Genomic DNA, 18,666 nt, shown 5'->3' with positions numbered 1-18,666 from the left:
ATTTTCAAGATAATTTTTGAATGCTGGCTTGTTTGAAAGTTTGAAACAGCCTTGAATTCAAGTTTATATGCCAGACAGAGTGTCTTTTCTGAGTCTGAGACTAGTATTTACTGTATTACAGCTCAACCATTAGATAATTGTCCTAGCAACAGAAATATCATGGGTTCAGATGCACTATAAGTATAACTCACTGAAAGTCGCTTTGTATAAAAATATCTGCCAATTGTAGTATCTACCCTATCCACAGCAACTGTATTTCTGTCCGTCATCAACATAATGTCAATCTCTAGAGCATTCTCTCTCTCTCTCTCTCTTCCAGCTGGCTCTCACTAAGAATAAAATCATGCTAGAATGCTTTCTTCTGCCTCTCTGGTGAGATGGTGTGACCTGGACACTGTAATGTGCCCCAAGGCAAAAGGCCAATGCAGAAAGGGGTTGACATTTCCAATATGCTACTCGCTTTGGGAGAGGAAGAAGAACAGAGCAAAGGAGATAAGACATAGAGAAAGCTGGAGAGATAGAGAGGGGGATGTGAAAGAGAAGGGATGCAACAGAGGGCACAAGATATAGCAGATAATGAGATTGTGTAGGGCATCATACGGTGTCAGCTTTTAAAGCTTTCCGTTCTCACGTTTAAAACACAGCATTGGGTGTTTGTTTATATGGCGTCCATCTCACATTGGTAATGGTAGTATACTGTGATTCCATTCAAGACTCCATGGCAACATCACACATTATCTCCTTCTTGTCTCCTCTCCACATTCTCAGCCATTGTTCTTCAGAGGTGTGAAAAGCTGTGAGGTGGAAATCAGAAATAACTGCACGTTCTGAAGTAGCTTTTTTGTTCCTTAGCAACCTCCTTTAGGCCCACTCTCGTAACTTGGTGCTAACGATGATGTTTAGCTCTAAATATGAAGGGAGTGTACAATATGGCTGTCACCTACAGCTATGCTCCAATACACTGAGCAAATCAATGTATGTAAAAGGCCAAATTAGTTCTTCACAGGTTTATGAAGCCATCGGAAGGGGCAAGTCTGCTGATCAAGAAAGACATTGAGAGATCTTGGCTTCCATTTGTCCATGTAATATTCTTGAATTCCTTTGCTATTATAATCATTTTATCAATGTCTGTTTCCTTCTTTCTAGGCCGCTGCAGCTTAGGCTTAAGAGGCCTGAAGCACTTGTAGAACATCTGTGCCGATCTGCAGCTTTCTTGTGAAGTTTCCTGCCCGATTTTGAGGTGTTTGAGACCTCCCTTCTCATCTCCTGCACAGACCATGCTGCTTCTTAAGGGATTTTCTGGCTTTGACAGGTTGTGGGTATTCACATAACTGTCTGTGGATCCTGGAGAAACTCTTACATTAGTTATTTCTTCCTCTGCCTCTTGCGTCTTGATTCACCCTGTCACACTCTTCTCAGCAGGTGAACGTCTCGGTTACTTGTGTAACGTCTAGGTTACTTGTGTAACGTCTAGGGTACTTGTGTAACCCTCGTTCCCTGAAGGAGGGAACGGAGGTGTTATGTCAGGTGTGACTGACGAATTGGGATCTCGGCCGAGAGCCCAATCACCTTCGAGTGTTAACTAAACAAGCCAATGACAGTTGGCGTGCGTGTTTCGCCACGCGCACCCCGCCCCGCAGCGCGGGTATAAAAGGAGAGCGCGTGCAAACGCACATCAGTTTTTCGCTGAGGAGCCGAGACTAAGTGCCCCGGCCGTACAGCAGTGGTACAGCAACTGTGGCAACGGAATGTAACGTCTCCGTTCCCTCCTTCAGGGAATGACGGTTACACAAGTAACCTAGACGTTCCCTTTCAGTCAGTCACGTTCTAAGTTACGTCAGTCGTGACTGACGAATTGGGATCCGTATGGAAAACGCCACTATTGCTGACCCCCTCCAGTGCCCTGTGGAAGCCGGCAAGTCCCCCCACACCAGCGGGGGCGGAAGATAGGACAGCGGCTAGGCAGAGGTGACCGCCACTGCTGTTCCATACAGTGGTACACTGGATAACACTGGGAAAGCGTACCCAGCTGGGACGCTACGGAAGCCACATCCCGCACATAGGAGGTAACATGTGGAATTACACATATGGACTGGCCCAGGGCAGTACTACATATGGAAGTCTCTGCGGTAGACTCAACCCACCTGGGGTGAGATCACTACACTGCAGAGATAGTGTAGCCTAGCACCTAGCCCAGCACAAGGGCTGACCTTGGGCATGCACACGAGTGCTGAGTCTGGCGTCTGGCGCTCCGCCACGCCTGACCGTTGAGGGTGCGGGATGAACTCCACCAGGGTTCGCCATGGGGAACTGATTGAGGAGCACAAAAGCGCACGTATCCGGTCCGTAGAGGGGAATGGCGCAGCAAGCGTGATCGACACCGAGCAGGTCCGGTGTTACTGCCTACCTGAGGCGAGTACACGAGAGGACACGGGCTCTAAACGGAGATTATAGAATCTCGCAAACGTGTTAGGCGTCGCCCAGCCGGCAGCTCTACAGATGTCTGCTATCGCAGAGCAGAGCAGAGCGATGGCTGGGTCTGCCTCCTCCCGGGGCAGTGCTTGCAAGTTCACCACCTGATCCCTGAAAGGCGTGGTGGGAACTTTGGGCACATATCCGGGCCGGGGTCTCAGGACAACGTGAGAGTTACCCGTCCCGAATTCTAGGCACGAATCGTCAACCGAAAATGCCTGCAGGTCCCCTACCCTCTTGACCGAGGCCAATGCGGTGAGGAGCACTGTCTTTAATGACAGAAACTTAAGCTCTACTGACTGCAGAGGCTCGAGGCTCGAGGCCTTCAGGGCCGTCAGGACCGAGGGGAGATCCCAAGAGGGTAACAGGTGAGGGCGCGGAGGATTTAACCTCCTTGCCCCTCTGAGAAACCTGATGACCAAGTTGTGCTTCCCCACAGACTTACCGTCTACTGCCAGCGATCATGACCATCAGATGAAGCCAGGAAGCGACCACATCCAGAAACGCACGAGCGGGGAGCCATCTTTAAAAAGTCGCTCGTCGCTCGTGAAGCTCTTTTAGAAATTGCTCTTTTTTTTAAGGAAAAACACTCTTTTAGAGAGAGCGCTGAAGCGCCCAGGGGAGGTCACGGCGAGACCGCAGAATGGAAGCTGCAGTCCGCCGATTTCTAGCAGCCCTGGATGGCAACCCCTGCTGACACGCCGTGACACCAACGTCAGCTGTTTTCTGCAAACACTCGTGGAGATTCGTCTTGAAAAGGCTCGGCTCCGAAGCAAAAAGCTGATGTGCGTTTGCACGCACTCTCCTTTTATACCTGCGCTGCGGGGCGGGGTGCGCGTGGCGAACCCCGAGATCGAGATCCCAATTCACCAGTCACGACTGATGTAACGTTGAACGTGACTGACTGAAAGGGAACTAACTCTTCAAAAAGCCATTTTTGCTGTCAAAGTGATGAAATGTAGTCTTCATGTGTATGATTTTTTTTGATGCTGGCTAAATCTTGGTATTGATTTGAAGAAAAACTGTGATAATAATGGTGCAAACAACCACTGGAGACATAATTGGCGTAGCTTCAGTCGCACAGTCTTGCGAATGGCCTTATCAAGGAAGCCTAGCTCTTAAGCAGTACGATCCCAAGGGACATGGTGAGGTTATTTTAAGGTCATTTAGGAAACAAGGCATATATTGGGTAGAGGGAGTGGAAACAAAAAGAACAAAAGACAAGACAACACACATGGGGCCTCCAATTTTTGATAACATTGACAGCTGTTTCAAATGAGAAATCATTTGAGACACATCCAGAACTGTAAAAATTTTACTGACTGTGACCTTACTGCTGCTTCTTTGTAGGTATTATTATCTTTCTTTGTAAGTTAGCTTTTTGTATGGCTGCCCTTGGAATGACCCCAGGCCCATCTAAAGGAATATTGCAGGTTCAATACAAGTTAACCTCAATTGACAGCACTTAATTTCTACTTGACTCTTCTTTTCTTTAAAAAAGAAAAAAAGAAAAGTGAAATCCTGGTTACAGTAAAGCACTTACAATACAAATGAATGGGGCCAATCAATAAAGGACAGAAATTGGTCCCATTTACAGCGCTTCCATTGTAAGTACTGTCAGCTGAACATAACTTGCATTTTTTTAATTCTTTAAAGTTTACTGTCCCCTTACAGGCAAGAAATAGGAGATATAATAGTTGTAGTTCACTTATATTGCTGATACATTAACAGAAAATAGAACACTTCTGTTCTGAAACTTTATTTTACCTGACACATCAACAGAAATATTCTGAACTCTTCACCAAAGGGATAGTCATAACTGAACGGGACGGGTGGGCAGCTATAAAGGGCTGATCTCAGGAATGTGTACAGATAAGGAAGGGTAGCAGAAGGACTGTCTGTGTTTGAACACAACAAACAGACTTTCAGAATTACGCTCAAATGTTCAATTTACAGCCGCCTGTGAGCCAAAGCAGCATTTAATAAGCATCTGGGCATTTTGGCTCTGACTCCTGTAGGCCAACCTGAGAAGAATCCCTTCTCCCTTTCCATGGAGATCCTATTTGCTGATATAACCACATTTCAAAAATGTTTCATGTTTACAAAGTGTTCATAGAACACACAATCATTTTGCATCCAAGAAATAATCAATAACCAGAATTAAACTATTGGCACTTATAATAGTAGCTTAAAATAATCGCTACTGGATTATTAATTAGCATACCAAGAGGCCACAAGGCTATGCTGAGCAAGTTACACAAGGCATTTTTTCTTATTCTAGAATAGCATGCACTGATGAATCTTAAACAATAGGACAAAGTACACACATTAAGAAACTAAATAGGGTCAATTGTGATTTAATGTTTACTCTAAATTACAGTTAGGGTCATTATTATGCTAAACTGTAAATTAGTATTGGATAAATGTGTACATGCGCATGTAGTGCAAAAAATTAATTCTTGTATTGTACAACATTTAAAGAACCATGTTGAGAAGCTGTTACGAGCGGCATTCCTTCAACATCAACGCAGAGTCTATAATTTTTTTCCTGGAATTGCCCAGATCTGATTGCAAAGAGTGAGTTTAAGAGGCATTACTGTGTGATTGATATGTTTCAATATTTCTCTGCCCAATTAAGTTTGCTGAACACACAATTTGCGTGTAATTAGCAGAGTCTAAGAGTCTAACTTGAGTCTAAGAAGTTTCTGTATTCGAGTCGCATTACTTATGATGAAAAAGTCACAAAAGTCTTTGCCGTTTCAATTTTATACTATATCAACATGCTATCTGAGAAAACAAGATTGCTCCCACCTGAACTGAGTGGATGTTATCTCATGCTGCATTTGATTCAGTATGTGGAATATCTGGAATATTTCTACCTGATATCTCCTTTCAACCTGGTCTAACGCTTAAAAAATTATATATAAATACATTGTAATGCTAGCATTAGCTTGTTTTGCTTAAAGGGGTCATGAACTGCCTTTTCTATTATTTTGTACTGTTCTCTGAGGTTCACTTATAATGTTATCAAGATTTTTTACATCAAAAACATCATAATTTAGAAGTAATAGGTTATTTTCTGTCCTGTTTTGACCCCCTCATCAGAATGCTCTGTTTGAATACGCGTGGGAGATTGTAGACTCAGAAGAAAACGCCCACTGCTAGGATTGGCAAACAGTTGTGAATGTTTGACAGCCTAAATCCTTCATAGGTGGATGCTGCTGTGGTCAAAAAAGCACAAAATACTTAGTACGTATCAAACGATTTGTAATAACAGACAAAGCAATAGTGATCACGTAATAAATACTCACACTTGTGTGGCACGACATTACTGTCAGATCCAATATAGTCAGCACAGCATCATCTTCAACAGTAGTTTTAATCTTTCTAAAAATCCTGTGTCAAATTGTGCCTTGTTTGTAAATGAATCCACGGTAAAATGAAGTGAACAAAGGACCAAGTTCTTACTGACGCGAAAATAAAAATAAAATTAATTTTCTCTTTCCTAATGTTGGCATCAGAAGGAATGCAATATAAAGAGTGTTTTTCCACAACTTGGCACTGCACATAATCTTCTTGTCGTCTGAGCCACCCTGCATTTGCCGCTCTATTCATTTACCTACTACATATGAGAATCAGTGGGCAGGGCTAAACAGGCAGTGATGTAGAAGCAGGAGTTAATCTTCTTCTGCTGAGGCAGTGTTTAGCCACACTATTACATAATAATGAGGCACCTAAGCTGTTCTTTGACTAACAAGAAAGTTTTGAGTTCTGAAACGTACAGGATGTTGTGCACTTGCTGAATACATATTAAAGGCTAGGCCTAATCCCCGAGCACACCACCTACACTGCATGTTAAATGGCGGGAAAAGGATTTAGATTACTACCTAAAATGCTCATATGCTGCTTTTTCACACATACTCACACAAACACTGTCAGCAATGCATACAGCAACCCTTCCATCTGCACAAACCCAGTTATCTTTGCATCTCTCTTATGTGATTTAGAATATTTTACACTAACCAAATGTTACTTTGCGTTAACGTGGCACTGCTTTGGAAGCACCTAGAGCCTGTAATGATATATATGACTCACGGACGGCAGATCTTAGTACAATTTGAAGAAAAAAAACCCTGCCCTAGATATTTCATACAGTTCAAGAACAGATTAAGATGGTCTCGCTTTGATCCCTCTAATGCAACATCCCGAAACATTTCTGCTGTGCTACCGTGGATAACATGATTCGGTTGCGATGGGCATAGGTCAGCTCACTGCGTGGGTTGGATCTCTTCCCTACTCCTCCCTTCTTTTTATCATTTTTTTTAACTTTTGGCTTAAAGCAGATGAGAGCTATGACTTTGCAGGTGTGACAGAAGTAAAGAATAGTGGTAAGCCTCTTTGAAACTGTAAAGGTGAGAGATCATGTGTGTTACATAAGAGTGACTATGTATCTATGGACCAGTACATAGACATACCAATCTAGGTTATGTCAGACTATTTTAGATGCAAAAAATAATTAGTATCTTTGTCGTGTTTATCAGTAAAATTTCTAAACATCCTTAAAACAACATAAATTAATTTGAGAAAGTAAATTAACTACATTGTTTGTTGAAGACAGTGTTTTCAATATAAGTCTTGAATATGAGTGCAATTTATTGAAACCCATTTCCAGCTATTGTAAATAAATAAAATACTTTGTGTTTTGTAATTGTGACTTTATATTCTAAAATTGCAATTTTATGCGTCATATTTGGAAATGTATGTATTAACTTAAGAAACTAACTTCATATACAACATTTCTAATGGCAATTAAACTATTTTATGTTTTGGGCAAATTGGTTCATTTCTATATTTTCGGCCTATACTGACGGCTAGGTTTGGGGTTACATTTTGCAAAACTTCTTATATTTTTTCCTAAAAATTGCATGTTTCTGTACAAATCACATACGTACAAAATCGCAATCTCATAAAATAGTTTCTCTTTTTCATGAGATCGGGTTACAATACCTATTGATATGATTTTTTATAACTAAATTTAACAAGTCTTACAATCTTATGCCATTTTCTCAGGTAAATGTCTCTTGTTTTAGGGATGTTTTATTTTTTTGGTACAACAAGACAAAAATGCTCATTGAGAATTTTACATTTTTGCAGCGTTGTTCCAGGGTTAGATTATAGAGAAATCGTGCTAAAAATTTCTGAACAAAATTCTGTGCAACTGCTGGCCATTTGGCAAAATGCTGTATAAGTAATAAATGAATAAGCCACCTGTAATTTGCCAGTTCACTGACACTAGCTGCTACCCAAGCACATTTACTTACAACTTATCAGTAGATGAGCTGCATGCAAAACATATTCAGAGCAAAATATTTCTATATGCATCAAAATGCAAGCTGTGTTGACTCACAGCAGAGACAATCATTGACAGAGACAGCTTGCATAAATATGTCTCGTGTTAGTATGCAGTGCCCTTTCTGTAAGGCTTCAATTTCATAAAAACAATTTTAAAAACCCTGAGGAGATTCAGGTATGCTTATGATGGACAGCACTCCACGGTGCCACTGAGATGCTGGCAGCTCTGGAGATCAGTGCAAGCATCTGACTTCAAAGCCCCTGGGGGCTGGTTGGCATTCATCGTGACCAACTCACAGAGGAGCAGCCACAGAGGGGATGAAAACAACTTTGCAAGTCACATGCAGCTTAGAGCCAGAGTTACTTCGGCGAGGTCTTTAAGGGCTCCTCAAATTACCAATACTGCCGACTCAAGCTCGCCAAACCAAATTGGAATCAAAGTATATGTGCTTTTTTGATTTATCCACCCTGTCTAAATAATCAGCACCAGTAGGCATTCTATAATTGCTGAAGGGATGCGAATAGCCTGCTCTATTAGTCTTCATTTCGTTTAAGTGGCAAAATGCCATTGCGTGTGTGGCTCAGGATAAATTTCATCCTGTCGTGTTTCTGAACGGAGAAGCTTTCATATGCTGATAGTCAAGGTGTCACTCAACTTTATTTGGTCTGAAAATACTTATTTGGGGGCATTCAGCAGAGTACATTGTCTTCGATGTCTAGCAGATTGTAGTGGACTCTTGCTTTCCCATGGGTAATTTGCAGTGTTTGTTTTTCTCTTTTCAGAGGTCTGGCTGAAATGCGTGACCATTGCTTTCCCTTGCTTCCTTTAAACAACACTGACAGAGAATCATGGGAAATCCCAGCCTCTGATTCAGTAATGTCTGAGAGTGATGGGTGTGTATGTGTGTGTCATCTAATGCAATGCTTCTCCAAAACCTCAGTCGGTCTCTCTTGGGATAAATATCATAATACAGAAGAGATATTCAGATGAACGTGCCTAGCATCTCATAGGCTGGTTCTAAAAACATCCACTCCGCCATTGGCCTTTATCTTTAACCCAATAGAAATTGAGCAAAAAGAGCATGTAAAGGCAGGAGATCACCTGACCTGAAGTCAGTGTCATGACTGAGTGAACGTGAGACCTTTGGACATTCTCTAAGCCCACCCGCTGGCTCCGCTTCACTGACAGCCGGTGGAATAACTGTGTCACATGGCTCTGTTACCATGGAGAAACTGGCATGAAAGTGATACTGTAAGCATCTGTCTGAACAGCCATGTTAGGTTTCTGTTCTAATTATAAATGGATGTAAAATGTGTCCCTGACACTAACATCATCACTGCTCCATTGTACAATAACATGAGATCAGGCATAAAAAGAAAATGGGATGAGAATAATTAAACCACAGAAGTAGACCTCTCAATCTCGGTGCAAGCAGGGTCTACAATTAACTGTGTGCCACACAGGACAATAGTGGGAGAACTGAGAACAACTGAGAACATTTACTTGTGATAAATGTTTGTTATTGTCCATGAAATGTTACTTTTAATTCTCTATACTATACTATACTATACTATAATATAATATAATATAATATAATATAATATAATATAATATAATATAATATAATATAATATAATATAATATAATATAATATAATATAATATAATATAATATAATATAATATAATATAATATAATATAATATAATATAATATAATATAATATAATTCTTCTTTTTTTTCTTCATCACCTAATCAGCATAGGAGAATGATTTTCAACTGAATGATTCAATCAACTCAATCAACGGAATCACAGGAATAAATAATGTTTTACAATATATTAAAATAGATAACAGAAAAATTGAAAATAGAACAGGAAATCAAATATATCAAATAAATGCAACCTTGGTGTGCACAAGAGACTTGAGGGGAAAAAAAACATTGAAAATATATTAAAATATATTAGCAAACATTGAAACAGTAATGTAGCATAATATTAGTATTAGTGTATAGTATTATATTACATTATAATATTATATACTGTATTAAATCTATTATTATATATTAATATTATATTAATTATATAATTTTGCAGTGCTGCAATGTATGGAATAGTGTGGAACTGTGATATGTCTGCAAATGTCTAATGGATTCCCTAAATAAGCATTTCCTCATACTTCTGTCAATAGTCTGAGCATCTTTAGTAAGTGATGTCATCTTTGATATAGAATGTGGCACGCAAGAAACCCCAGATGGTGTGAAAAACCATCAGGCAATCTGCCATTTGTGGAAGACCTACCAAAGTCCCCTTTAAACTCCATGGGTGTAAACCATGCTTCATAGTATACTATTATTAGTCCTGCATAAAACACTGCTCAGCTCATGCTAATTCAGCCTCAAAGTTCAGGTTTCTGCTAGTTGAGACATCATACGCAATGTTTCCGAAAACATAACACTTTTTCTTGTTAATAATCCCACTTATTTTTGCAGAATTTCATGTCTAATTTCTTATTAGAGGTCACACAACAGGATTAACTCTCCGGCATGCGCCGCTGCATCCAAATACCCCCATGGCATGTCTCTCTGACATGTCTATCTGTCAGCTGTTGATAAGACAGTCCTATGCAAAAGTCTGTCCCTTAATTTCCTCTTAATGGGCCGACGCATTAATGTGAGTCATGTGCCAATAGCTGTGATACATCCATGACAAGGTTATTAAAAGAACAATCTGAGAATTCACCGGGCAGAAATCGAGAGACGAACCGGAGATGTGAAATTGCTTCTGGTATGACTGGTCATATCAGCTTGGGTGCTTCGCTGATTAACGAATTAGAGAAGAAATGAAATAGTATAATGTGATGGATTAAAAGAGGAACATTGGGCATAGCCCAATAAAAAAAGCAGACTTATCTGTCGAGAAAATGAGGGAGACGGGCTAGCGATGGTAATACGCTGTTTAAAGTGTGGTAAAATAGAGGGAGCACAAGTAAAGAGAGGAAAGAGAGTTGCTTGCGGAATGGGGGTACTAAAAGCCTGCACAAAGTGCCCCTAATGCGCTCCAGAGAGAGATGATGTACGCCTTGTTATAGCACCGAGGGCGAGACGTAGCGTACTAACAGCACTGTAAAAGCTCCAAATATCCAAATATCTCCAGAAGTCTTCACCTCCATTACCGGACCTCACATCTCTAAATTATTTTGATCCATAATCGGATGCCTGGATACAGACAGATGAAAGACAAGCTGAGAAGGCCGGCATGTTGATTATTTTCACAGATGGATTGATTTTTCTCATATTTTTCCTGATTGTTCTTTATTGACGTTGATGTGCTTTGCATAACAATATGTCCGACAACTTGAAATGAGTTTCCCAGGGCTTTGATCTCCACATGGGAGTTCTGATTAGTGAGGGCCGCTTGAGTGGCTTGTCAATCTATCCCGTCGAAGAGGAGCGCCCAACAAGGTGCCTTCGCTTTCTGGAGAATTTATGCTCGCTGACTCTCAGAAAGAGAAAAGATGTAATCTATCGCTGAGGGAGGCAATAAATAAAAATATCAAAGCGTGACCGTGGGGTTGCCTGGTTGAGCCAATCGCTCAAGCTTGAGTTTATTCCCCATAATCCTCCATTTCCATGCTTAATGCACTGTGTCTTGTCTCATGACGGTACAGTTACCCAAAGCCACATCTGGAATGAAGCGTGAACGTCAACTACTCCCTTAGGTTCTGTGAAAATGCTTGAATGACCTACACCACTGTTTCTCAAGCCCCCACAGATTCATTTCGGATATCTCCCAAATTTTAGCACACCTGATTCACTTCATTAGTCACTCTGTGGAGACCCTCTTGAGTCTATGAACTAAACTGGGTGTGTTCGATTAGTCAGATCTCTAAAATGTTCGGTAGGAATGTATTGAGAAATCCTGACCTAGACTAATCAGAAGTGAAATCCGATTGAGATTTCACTCTCAGGAATGAGCAAAAGGGCTTAGGCTTAGTGCTCGAGGTCTACCTCCGCTTGCCTCCTATCCTCAGAATGGCCTTCCTGACAAATCTGACCAGGCACTTTGTCTCTTACATCAGCATGGGTGCGGCATTGCAGTTTTTATGGCGAGTGACTTGGTTAAATTATCTGTCGAGGAAATTGGAACAGGATTAGGGTAGGAAGGGAATCATGGGTAATACACTGCTATCAAAAACAAGCATGGCAGAGCCAGAGATATGGAGACAACGGTGAAAGTGATGGGATTCAGAGGTGACTTCTCTCAACACATTGTACGGCTCAGGGGTGGGATTATAAAGCAATTAGCAGCACTGGCGGTGATTAATACTGTGGCTAATAGGATGAGGCTGAAGATCGGATAGGGGAAGGGAGGTACCAAGCACAAGAAACCCGGACGAAGACAAGCACAGTGCATCAATCACAGATGACAGCTGAGACACGGTCCAGGAGCTCTATTCATCATGAGAGAGAGGGGGACACACACAGATCAGCAAAGTAGCAGTGGAAGCATTAATTACTAGTTGCTTCAAACATCCCTGACACCTCAGATTGTAAACTGGAGTTAGGTACTTAACTCGGATGAATCAGCCGGGAATCAAGATAATGGCATTAGAGAGACTGCCAGGGTTTAAGAGGAACTTCTCATAATAAAATGTTGTAGTCAGACTTTTAGGGTGTGTTCACACTTGTAGTTCGGTTTGTTTGGTCCTGACCAAAAAGGAAAATGATACATTTGGTCCTGGTCAGCTTAGCGTTCACATTGGCATTTTTGACAGCGAACCTCTCTCAGGAATGAGCAAAAGGGCTTAGGCTTAGTGCTCGAGGTCTACCTCCGCTTGCCTCCTATCCTCAGAATGGCCTTCCTGACAAATCTGACCAGGCACTTTGTCTCTTACATCAGCATGGGTGCGGCATTGCAGTTTTTATGGCGAGTGACTTGGTTAAATTATCTGTCGAGGAAATTGGAACAGGATTAGGGTAGGAAGGGAATCATGGGTAATACACTGCTATCAAAAACAAGCATGGCAGAGCCAGAGATATGGAGACAACGGTGAAAGTGATGGGATTCAGAGGTGACTTCTCTCAACACATTGTACGGCTCAGGGGTGGGATTATAAAGCAATTAGCAGCACTGGCGGTGATTAATACTGTGGCTAATAGGATGAGGCTGAAGATCGGATAGGGGAAGGGAGGTACCAAGCACAAGAAACCCGGACGAAGACAAGCACAGTGCATCAATCACAGATGACAGCTGAGACACGGTCCAGGAGCTCTATTCATCATGAGAGAGAGGGGGACACACACAGATCAGCAAAGTAGCAGTGGAAGCATTAATTACTAGTTGCTTCAAACATCCCTGACACCTCAGATTGTAAACTGGAGTTAGGTACTTAACTCGGATGAATCAGCCGGGAATCAAGATAATGGCATTAGAGAGACTGCCAGGGTTTAAGAGGAACTTCTCATAATAAAATGTTGTAGTCAGACTTTTAGGGTGTGTTCACACTTGTAGTTCGGTTTGTTTGGTCCTGACCAAAAAGGAAAATGATACATTTGGTCCTGGTCAGCTTAGCGTTCACATTGGCATTTTTGACAGCGAACCTAAAGGCATAGTTATACGTTCACAACCTGATTGGTCAGCTTGAATGACGCATATATCGTGACGGAACTCACCGAACACCCCAAACAAAAGGTGCGTTAGACTTAAAGCGGCGCTGCGGTGTATGATATCAAAGCACCCATTAACCGATCGGTCTGCTCAGTGCTGCTTTAAGTCAAACATACCTAATGCCGTCTGCTGGACTAAGTGTGCTCATTCTTGTGTGTACATATCATTTTATTTTCACCACCTGCAAACTTAAAAGCAGCTCATAAAAGGCACTTTACCTCATCGTTGCTCCACGTTTGCCCTCTGCTCATTTTGTTTTGGTTACACTGCGTCATCAAATCATGTCGCATCTTGTCATTACTTCCTGTTTTTGGTTAGTTTAGAAGTATTTGGTCCGTGTTGCATTCATATATCATTCGAACCACACCAGAGTTCGTTTGGAAGCGGACCGAGACCCATCTTTTTAGCCGTCTCGGTCCGCTTGTTTGGTGCGCACCAGGGTTCGGATGGCAGCGTTCACACATGCTCAAATGAACCGCACTAACAGAACAATCGCACCAGGGTTAGTTTTAATCGAACCAAACATGGCAAGTGTGAATGCACCCCTACAGTACATCAATGCATTTTGGGTAATTTTCTGTCAGAACTGTCTGTCATTAAACTAGAAAAACTCATATGAAAACAAAATTACTGTTCAATCAATCCATTCCTTTTCCTGTATGCTGTGTACTAATTTTATTTTTTTTTGCATTTATTAAATTTTTTTTTAAATAATGTCATTAAAATGCCAAAATTAATACCACAGTTTACATTTCAGAATTCTCAATACCAATTTTAATACCACAGCAAATACTAATACTAGCCTACACTGTAAAAATCTATTGTAACTTTAACAGTAAAAGATTGTAAAATTGCTATGGTAAAAATCTGTTAAATGGTTAACAAGTCAAGTGCCCTTACGGTATACGGTGAAAACTGTAATAGATTATTATTATTATTATTATTGTTGCCCTTGTTGAATTAACCATCATCAATACATATATCGTCCTATTCAAAAATTGGAATACATTATTTTCCCCTCTAGTCAGCAGGGGACCCTATAGAAGAGGCAACATATTCCCACAGCCATCCATTATAACTATAACTTTAGCAAACATTAAAATCAAATTTATTCTTGTGATGCAAAGCTGAATTTTCAGCATCATTACTCCAGTCTTAGAATAATTTCTTAAGGATCATGTGACACTTTATACTGAAGTAATGGCTGATGGCAGTTAAACTTTGCATCACAGAAATAAATTATATTTTAAAGGATATTAAAATAGAAACCATTATTTTATATTGTAATAACATTTTGCAAGATTACAGTTTTTTTCTGTATTTTTGATCAAATAAATGCAGCCTTGATGAACATCAGAGACTTCTTTAAAAGACATTACAAGTCTTACTGATCCCAAACTTTTGAACGGTAGTATATATATATATATATATATATATATATATATATATGAATCTATATATGAATCTATATATGAATCTTTATATATATATATGGGTTGTAACGATACAAAAACGGAAACGGAAAAAATTTCGGTACAGTTATTTCCGTTCAGTATGCAAAAGTAATGAACAAACACAGCATTGTTTTAACTACTGCATGAATTGAACTTCATTGGAAACTTCCAGTTTTATATACTGTTACATTTGATAAAAAACAAAGCCCCATCTTTCAAATTACTCTATATTTTTTTAAGGAAATTCAAACAATAAATGGCGTTTTGGCACTCTTTAATGTTAGTATAAAACAAGTCAATCAATCAATCAATCAATCAATCTATCTATCTTATAATTTATTCAAGATGCAGTGCATGTTGGAAACCGTAGTGCCAGCACATTACTCTGGACATCATTTTACTGCTTTGAATTTGTAATTATACAAGAGATTACTATAATATACACACAGATAAACATTATGATTGTACATGATCCTGTTCTCTGTAAAGTCATACTATATTGCTAATCACTTAAAGAAAGGAAGTAGTAAATCTACTACTGTTTTGTATGGTAACTCATAGCTGGTAATATGCTTTAAATTCACACAGAAACAGTTTACAGTGTATAGAAATGAGAGAGAGAGAGCGATATCATTCTATGAGAACAAACTCTGCCCTGTGATTGATGGACTGATGATATCAGTTGAAAGATTATATAGAGTGAGTTTAAGGTACAGCTTTATCTTAAATACTTAGAAAAGCGGTTTCTCTTTGCAGTTTCTTAAAAGATCTACAATACAATTGCACTGTGTATCTTCAGGGTTGTAGTGCGACATGAACAACACTATACTAATACTGATAAGATTCACAAGAACAAAAAGCACAGTACCTACAGAAAGTACAGCTGTCTCTTCCTTTTCTTCTCCGGTTCTTCTTTTGTGTTCACTGGAAGGAGAGGAGAAAAGATCACATTATCACAACACTAGCTCAGAGATGGCCATCTCCACCACACATTATCATCTCAGCCTCAGGGGAGAGCATAAAGCCTTGAGAGTGTCCAACTATGGACCCAAAGGATGATGCCATCTGCTTTAAAGTGTATATAAAAACAGGAAATGACCAGGTTGCAAAGCAGGCCAAGGCACAACTATGAACCCAGAGATTTATCAAACTATACATGGGGAATTCAGGTAAACTGGGCTAGTTGCTGACTCTCAGGTCAATTGAAGTAAGTACATAAATATTAGCATTCGTATATAAGACGTTCCCTATTCAGTGACAGTGATATAATTCCCAATAGAACTGAGGTTCACATATTTTACTCTGAATATTCAATTAAAGATGTTTTGAATAACAGCTTTAAAGTAGCCTGGAGGCAGAGCCGTACAGTGTGCCAGTGTGATGTTCATTAATTAGCACAGCTCTAAATAAAACAGACTGCTCATTGTAGAATTGACTTACAATGTCTGAATGTCCACATGAAGACCTGTGCTGAGGAAGTCACCTTAAATTAAATATGAAGGAGAAGTAGGTTTGAGCTCTGGAGAATTAATGGCAATTTAATATTCTGTTAATTATAAAGTGCACAGTCTTGTGTTCCAAAATTGAAATTATTCAAGGAAAAGTAAAAAGAAAACCTTTGTTAAAACCAACCAACACAGGTCACATACACAGATATCATTTTTAATTTTTATAATATGTATTATATAATATTTATATTTACAAATGTATAAGATTATATATTTATTATTAAATAAGTACAAAGAAAGCAGTTGTATCTAAATTTATTTACAAATAAGGATAATACAAGCATTTCTGTAGCCTATTTATATAATTTCTACAATCTGTTTGTATAAAATTATCCTTCTTGCTTGTACAAGAGCAAATATGCACAAACATTTTTGATATAAATGTGCAAAAATGGGACATTCACCACATAATATTTTAAAATAATTGCATAATTTACATGGCTGCAGTGCTTGCACTGTATTAAATAATTACCATACTCAATCTGTCTCTCACACACTCAACATTAATTTTCTCTATCTTTTCCCTTCTCCCTCTTTCTCTAATATGATTACATTTTATTTGCCCCCAGTTGCAGCGGATGCCACTCTTCATTATTTAACTTCCAGAAAGCATTTTGAGACTCAAGTGATAAACACGCAGACACTAATTCTAGACAATTTACCCCTGTTTAGTATGATTTATTATACACCGCTGACCACCTACCAGAGTATTCGATTAATAAAGCCGAGCTGCACGCTTGCCAAGTCTATCAATGCCGTCTCGAACTGACTATTTTCACCTCAACAGTTACAAATGTGTACAATTCAGCTGCCAGGAAATTAGAGAAAACACTTATAATTTTCTATTTACCTAATAAGATAAATGGACAATAACATAACAAAAACCAATTAAACCACTCTAAACACTATATAAGGAAGTTCAAGGCATTTTTTATGACCTGCATGCTGTAAGGTCTCAATATGTTGTTACATATAAAATAAAATAAAATAAAATAATTTTGTACGCCATGTATTTCAACTCAAAAAAATTATTTAAGACGATTTAATAGCTTTAAATCAATGTAATCCAGAAAAACTGGATGTCTCTAAAGTACAAATTAAATACATTACCAGAAGCTAATACTGAACTTAAGGTCTTTCATGAGAGAAAAAAAGGGCAATGGCACTTTTCAGCAAAATATCTAAAACGTGTGACTCAGATGTGCAAGAATAATCACAGAACTGTTTCCTGCATTGTGCAATTGTGAAACAAATGAGTTTTAATAACACCTTCTTCTAACGTCTGCGGATATCGAGTTATTTGGGCTTAAGATTCCTCCCGAAAGAAACAACCTCATTCTGATGAAGTGTCTAGTTTGCTAGAGAGAATTGTGACAATACCACACTTTTTGTGTCAAGGACTTTCTGGGATCCATTCTTTCTTTGACATTTTGTATTCAGCACCCCTCGCTGATACACTACATGATCCGCTCTCATGACTCAACATCAAATTTGCCTCACAAAGGCCAAAAGCCAACACTTTTAAAGCTCATCCTGCATGCTGAAGGCAGCTACAGTAAGTAAAGGCTAATGACTTCACCACGCTATTTAGAATTACAGCCCCTGCTGGTTTTTTCCAAACCGTAGTGCATAAACTGAAGAACAAGAACACCAGTAGGGCTGAACGATTTTGGAAAATAATCAAATTGCGATTTAATATGCAATTATTTTTTTAAAGCTCTTTATATTCTGTATTATTCAACAAAGACAAGCTATAAATCATTGTATAGTATGCCCAACACACTATTAGATAGATTAAACATAAATGTTCTTTTCTGTAAGTCAGGCCTATATGTTACGATGAAGTTAGGTGATGCATGAATTGATATGAATGACATTTTTATTTAACAACTACAATCACAGTATATTGACTGATTTGTTGAACTTCCAACCTTGTAAGCATGTAATAATTATGACAACATAAAGCACTGACAAATAAGCCTGGTGTAAACATTAATATGAAAGTCAGTAACAAATCACACAAACTAAAGTAGATTGCAGAAATATAAAAACAAATCTGTTGCTTTACCACACTACTTTGGGTAATTCAAAGTCACTGTAATAAACATATGTAAACATGTGCACTGCACTTTTTAAACACTGTCTGTTAACTTTAGACCAGTGGTTCTCAAACTTTTTTGGTCACGCCCCCCTTTAAACCTATAAAAAAAATC

At 39.3% G+C, this 18,666-nt stretch overlaps 1 protein-coding gene across 4 annotated transcripts in view; it reads right to left on the bottom strand.

Annotated features, from left to right (window-relative positions):
- The window catches only part of LOC107590640 (synaptotagmin-1-like), a 237,901-nt gene that overhangs the window by 145,380 nt on the left and 73,855 nt on the right, over positions 1-18,666 (bottom strand). For 2 of the 4 annotated variants that reach the window (XM_016279544.1, XM_016279534.1), the window contains exon 2: positions 15,814-15,869. The gene's annotated coding sequence lies outside the window, so the exon portion shown is untranslated. The remainder of the gene's footprint in view (positions 1-15,813; positions 15,870-18,666) is intronic. The other 2 variants (XM_016279553.1, XM_016279526.1) reach the window with 1 other exon arrangement.

This window comes from Sinocyclocheilus grahami, unplaced genomic scaffold, assembly GCF_001515645.1.
Source record: "Sinocyclocheilus grahami isolate Dianchi unplaced genomic scaffold, SAMN03320097.WGS_v1.1 scaffold8.1, whole genome shotgun sequence".
Lineage (NCBI taxonomy): Eukaryota > Metazoa > Chordata > Actinopteri > Cypriniformes > Cyprinidae > Sinocyclocheilus > Sinocyclocheilus grahami.
Note: the sequence above shows the minus strand (reverse complement) of the source record. Positions and strands in the feature narration are given on the sequence as shown.